Source organism: Saimiri boliviensis, chromosome 16 (genome assembly GCF_048565385.1).
Source record: "Saimiri boliviensis isolate mSaiBol1 chromosome 16, mSaiBol1.pri, whole genome shotgun sequence".
Lineage (NCBI taxonomy): Eukaryota > Metazoa > Chordata > Mammalia > Primates > Cebidae > Saimiri > Saimiri boliviensis.
In genome coordinates this window covers 68846761-68852457 of record NC_133464.1, presented here as the reverse complement: position 1 = coordinate 68852457, position 5697 = coordinate 68846761, and the positions used below count along the sequence as shown (strand labels likewise).

General features: G+C 37.7%; 1 protein-coding gene across 1 annotated transcript in view; it reads right to left on the bottom strand.

Annotated features, from left to right (window-relative positions):
* Nucleotides 1-5697, bottom strand: part of FOXO1 (forkhead box O1) — a 110193-nt gene that overhangs the window by 63823 nt on the left and 40673 nt on the right. The window lies entirely within an intron of this gene.

Here is a 5697-nt window from a genome sequence, read left to right as displayed (position 1 = left end):
AGATCGGGTTAGTACTGCAAATAGAACTCATCCAGAGTAGGGCTAGCAGAAAACACAGTCACTATTAACAAAGGCAATAGTGGGGGCTTTTGCTGAACCATTTCTCATTTAGAGCAGTCATGTATTCAAACCTATATTGGGTACCATAACAGTTCCTCTTCCTAGGATTTCTGAAAATGAGCTTGTTGAGCTATCATCAGTGGCTCTTCGGTAATTTTAAGGCAGATTACGATGGGGTTTGGAGAACCTAGTTCTCTAACGAAGGGCTCAACCATTAGAGAGAAGCTCTGGTTCTCTAAATCAGAGCTTCAGAGAAATGGTCAGCATTTACCAGAGATGCACTCAGAACTGAGTAATGTGGGTACAGTTAATGACAGCAGCCAGGACAGGGAAGGCTCCTCTCAAGACAGACAGGCCCAAGGAAACAGCACTGAAATGCATGGTGAAAATGAGACCACCCAGCCTCATACCTGAAACACTGACAACAGGGGTGGCAGGCAGTTGCGAAATTCAAACGATCGATCTTGGCTCACTGCAACCACTGTCTCCCCGGCTCAAGCTATTCTCCCATTTCAGCCTCCCAAGTAGCCGGGATTACAGGCACCTACCATCATGCCTGGCTAATTTTTGTAATTTAGTAGAGATGGGGTTTCACCATGTTGGCCAGGCTGGTCTTGAACTCTTGACCTCAGGTGATCCGCCCACCTTGGCCTCCCAAAGTGCTAGGATTACAGGCATGAGCCGCCATGGCCAGCCAAACACATGATTTAACCAAAGAGCAAACTGACATTCCTTCCACCCAGCACTAGAGCATAACAGTATTGATAGTGAACCAGGTAAAATCTGTAGTGTTTGTAAAAGTGACTAAGCAACTGAAAACAAGCTCAGGCAATTACCTTGCCTGCATAAATTTAATATTCACTGTACTGACCAATGGCTCTCAGAGAATTTCACTTGTCCGGATCTGTCTGACTGTTTCAGGGACCAACATAGCAACCAATGGTAAAGTGATGGAATCTACCCAAATACTGTATTTTAGAAGAACTGAATGTCCAAGTATTGTTTTGCTGAGTTGTGATAAGCTAACTAGGATGAAAAATAACAAATTACATAGTTTGAACTGTTTTTTGTGTGCTTTTTAAAACGTGTTAAAAAGAGGAAATTTATATAAAATTTAAAATACAAATGTTAAATTATCCAGTAACACAAAATAGTTAACATTGCTAGAACCAAATAACCTCTAAAATGTTTTTATTTTGGCCATTGTGTCATGCTAAGCACTTTTGTATCTGCACAATTCAGTAGGTTAAAGACCAATCTCTTTCCTAATAGCACAGCAAACTTTACTTTCAAGTTTCATAGGCTTAGTACTTATGTCTAGATGTTTGTGTCTAAATAAGCTTTTCATCAACTTTTTAAGAACAGTATCTTTTCATGAAAGAGTATTTGGCTGAATGTTTGCTATATATATATGTTACCTGAAATATAAATATACAGCATATCATATACGCATATATAGGTGTATAATTTTAAGGTTAAAATATTCAGTCTACAAGTTCAGTTCTTATTTAAGCTTTTGGGCTACTACTGCATATGGCACAATGTTTAATATTGGCAAGATCATCTCAGAGAGAAAGGGGATTCAGATATAATTTTTAAATAATTTACTGAAGCATCTCTGACAATCTGACTTATTAGACAGCAAGCAATACATAATACTGAACAAGTATTTATTCAGTTAATGGAAAATTTAGAACATACAGGTTATTTAACTTGTGTTCAGCCTTTTCGTAACTTTTTTGAAAGTGAAAACAATTCTTTCGGTTATTAAATAAGGTATACAATATGGATGATTTCTCAAATTAGTTTTAAAACCCCCCAAAAAAAGTCCATAAAGAATCAATTGCATAGATAATATGTCAAGTTCACTTGGAGGCTAAAAATTTCCAATGAAAACAGAACAAAAACCTTTAAGGGAATGCAGAGTTTATATAAACACAAAGTATGCATTGATTATCTAATTCCACCAACAAACATTAAAACAAACAAAAAAATCTTAGATTTCACAACTGCTGGAAGAGCTAGACTTAAAGAGGGGTGTTTATTTTACAACCACCACTACCTTCAAGTGAACTGGCTGCATCTCCACGACATTCTGAGACATCAGCTTTGAAGTGCTAGCTTACTGAAGGAGTTTCTTTTCTGGCAAAAGGCAAATGTATCTTTGCCAAGCCAAAAAAAATCCAAACAAAAATCACCAAGCCTTCTGCCTGCTCGAGATAATTCCACCATTCCATCAGGCAATGGTGTAAATGGAGCTAATAACAACTTGCTTCAGGCTTGTCATGACGATGAAAGAAATCGTTCACAAAGAGTACACAGCTCTAAGCCTGGCATAACCTGGCTTTTTGAAGTTAAACTGTTTTTTATCATTATTCCTCAGATTCCAATCCCCTAAAAATTATTTTCAAAGTTTACTCCTATTTTGCCCATTCCCTAAGAATTACCAGGGATATAAGCAAGCATGGAGGAAGAAGAGTGGCTTGCTCTCTAAGTAAGAACTCCAGACAAGAGATTCCTTAAGGGTATTATCTGCTTCCAGAATGTGATTCAAAGGTTTAAGTTCATGCCAATCATTTTATGACTGCAAGTCTGCTATGGTGACAAATTTATATAGCCAAATTATCAGCAATATCAATTCCTTTCATCCAAGTTATTACTAAGTCAAAACAAAACCACCTGATTTGCATTTATTCACCTTTCTCTATGTTCTCCAATAGGAACGTTTTTATAAAATAAGTAAATAGGCCGGGCACGGTGGCTCACGCCTGTAATCCCAGCACTTTGGGAAGCCCAGGCAGGTGGATCACGAGGTCAAGAGAGCGAGACCATCCTGGTCAACACGGTGAAACTCCATCTCTACTAAAAATACAAAAAATTAACTGGGCATGGTGGCGCGTGCCTGTAATCCCAGCTACTCAGGAGGCTGAGGCAGAATTGCCTGAACCCAGGAGGCGGAGGTTGCGGTGAGCCGAGATCGCGCCATTGCACTCCAGTCTGGGTAACAAGAGCAAAACTCCATCTCAAAAATAAAAAATAAAAAAAAATTCTTTTTAGTAAGGGAAATGTGTTTGGAGGCAGGCACAGAAATGTTCGCTGACTATGTCATATGAGACACTGTAAGTGACAAGTTCTGAAAAAGGTATGGTGGTCTTAGGCTGCATTAACCAACATACAATTTCTAGATCACAGGAAAATAAAGTCTCGCTACTCTCAGAATTGGCCACACTATATTTAGAGAACTAGATGAGCTCCTTATTAACAAACATTAAGAAGGACATTGATAAATCAGAGCACATCCCATAACGAGGATGGGGTCCAGTTCTGGGAACTATGGTCAAGAAGTTCCCCAGGCCAGGCGTGGTGGCTCATGCCTGTAACCCCAACAATTTGGGAAGCTGAGGCAGGAGAAGTTTGAGAACAGCCCAGGTAACAAAGTGAGATGCCACCAGGCTTGGCATCTTTTAATTAGCCAGGCTTGGTGGCACATGCTTGTAGTCCCAGCTACTTGGGAAACTGAGGTGGGAGGACAGCTTGAGCCCAGGAGTTTGAGGCTGTAGTGAGCTGTACTCCAGTCAGGATGACAGAGTGAGACTGTCTCAATAAATAAAAATAAGAAATAAAAGACTCCTAATCTCTGAAGATAAACAAACCGTAGGTACAGAAACAGCCAAAAGGGGATATGTGGCTTAGCCCCAATTCTAAGATTTCATGCACCTGGGAACTATTGTCATATCAACGCCTGACAGTACCATCAACAGAAAACAGGCCAGGAATATGATCAAAGCTGTTAAAAACTAATATTGCTTTAAAAAAAAAATCACTCAGGAAATTCCTAAGAGCAAAGAGAAATATGGTACTACAGGAGTTTCATGAAAAGTTACCCAGAAATTGCAGCAATGCTTTGCTTTATAGTATCTAGAAATTGTGCTTGCACCTATCACTTATAACAGATTCTAAATCAGTTCTGATTCATACCAATAGCACTCTGACTAAAGGGGGTGAGGTGGGAATCCCAGGGCCAGAGTATTCATCTTATCATAAATTAAATGGTGGCTAGCCAGGGAACTTGAATGAAGGGAGGGGCGGGGGTGACAGATGACACAGCATACCAATTTAATACTTTTCAAAGTTTATCAAGTCCACTCAAATTATTTTTTGGAAATTTTGAAAGTATATGGAATCACCCACTCCCTCAACCTAGAATCGTTTTTGGTAAGCATGTAATGGAACATGCAATCACAACATTCAATGAGTATTTCAAGTAATGAAAATAACTGTCTCACTGGGAATTATACATATAGTTTCTTATGTATATAACACAAATATTTCTGGAATCCATTAGATAGAAAATTTAACAATATACATTGCATATTAAAATCTGTTTTCTATAGCTCTTTGCCAACCAATCATAAAGCATGGTGTTGGATGCTAGGCAAGAGTAACAGAAAGTCTAGTAATACATAAAGTTTTGATTGGATAAATGTAAATCAGTAGAAATGAAAGTACTTTTTATTGTGAGAGATTAAGTGGATTATCAGTGAAGACAAAAATGCTTTAAGCTTTAACGCAATGAAATTACCACACTGAATTGAGAAAAACACAAATTAACATGTTACATTAATTTGGATTCAAAGTGGGGGAAAAAGAGGAAACAAAAGCATTATCTAACTACCACAAATGTGGCATGTTGGTAAGTTATTTATTATGACCTAGAATATGACATGCACAAATATACTAATGATTAAGTACTAAATTCATCATCCAAAAACTCTAACTCAAGGGTCTCTTTCTCCACCTAAAGAAAATAAAAATAAATATGGGTATCAACAATTTTATACTGCTTGTGGGTTCCAATGCTGATGGATTACTTTTCAGAAAGCCCAACAAATTCTAAGCATTGCTCTCTGTAAGTGTCCACAATTTCCCACTGTTAATACTCAAGACAGAAAGAGTAGAAAATTCATAAATGGCCTGGTAGAAAATTCTGCTATAAAACAGAGTTTTTTTAATAATACTCCATTCTCCATTAGCTTAGACTCAAAAAGAGAATCTAGGCTGCTCTGGCTATGGAGTAACCATTCTTCATTCCCATACTTTAATAAACGTGCTTTCACTTTAAAAAAAAAAAAAAGACAGTTTAATTTTCGGGGGGTGGGGTGATTATATGATCTTATCATTTTACATAAGGCAATAAGCACTTTAAAATATTTTAGGAATAAATTAAAGGAAAACATAGCATATGATATGTAATGACCTTCTTCTTACCATGTGAGAAGGCCTTAGCACTTAACATTTTCAAAAGCAATCCAAGGCAATACAGTTTATCAATCCTATTTTATAGAGTCTTAAATTGAAACGAGAGTTTTAAATTATGAACCAGATCCCCAACCAGGGACTAGGAGAGAAAGTCATCTTTGTCTTCACTACTTTCTATTTTATTTTGTGAGACAAAGTCTTGCTATATTGCCCAGGCTGGTCTTGAACTCTTGGGATCAAGCAATCCTCCCACCTCAGCCTCCCGAAGTGCTGAGATTACAGGCATGAACCACCATAGCCAGCCTTAGCTTTTATTTTAAAACCTAAGGCTATTTCAGAAAATGTCTGCTATATGACATATTCTATTTAAATAGAACA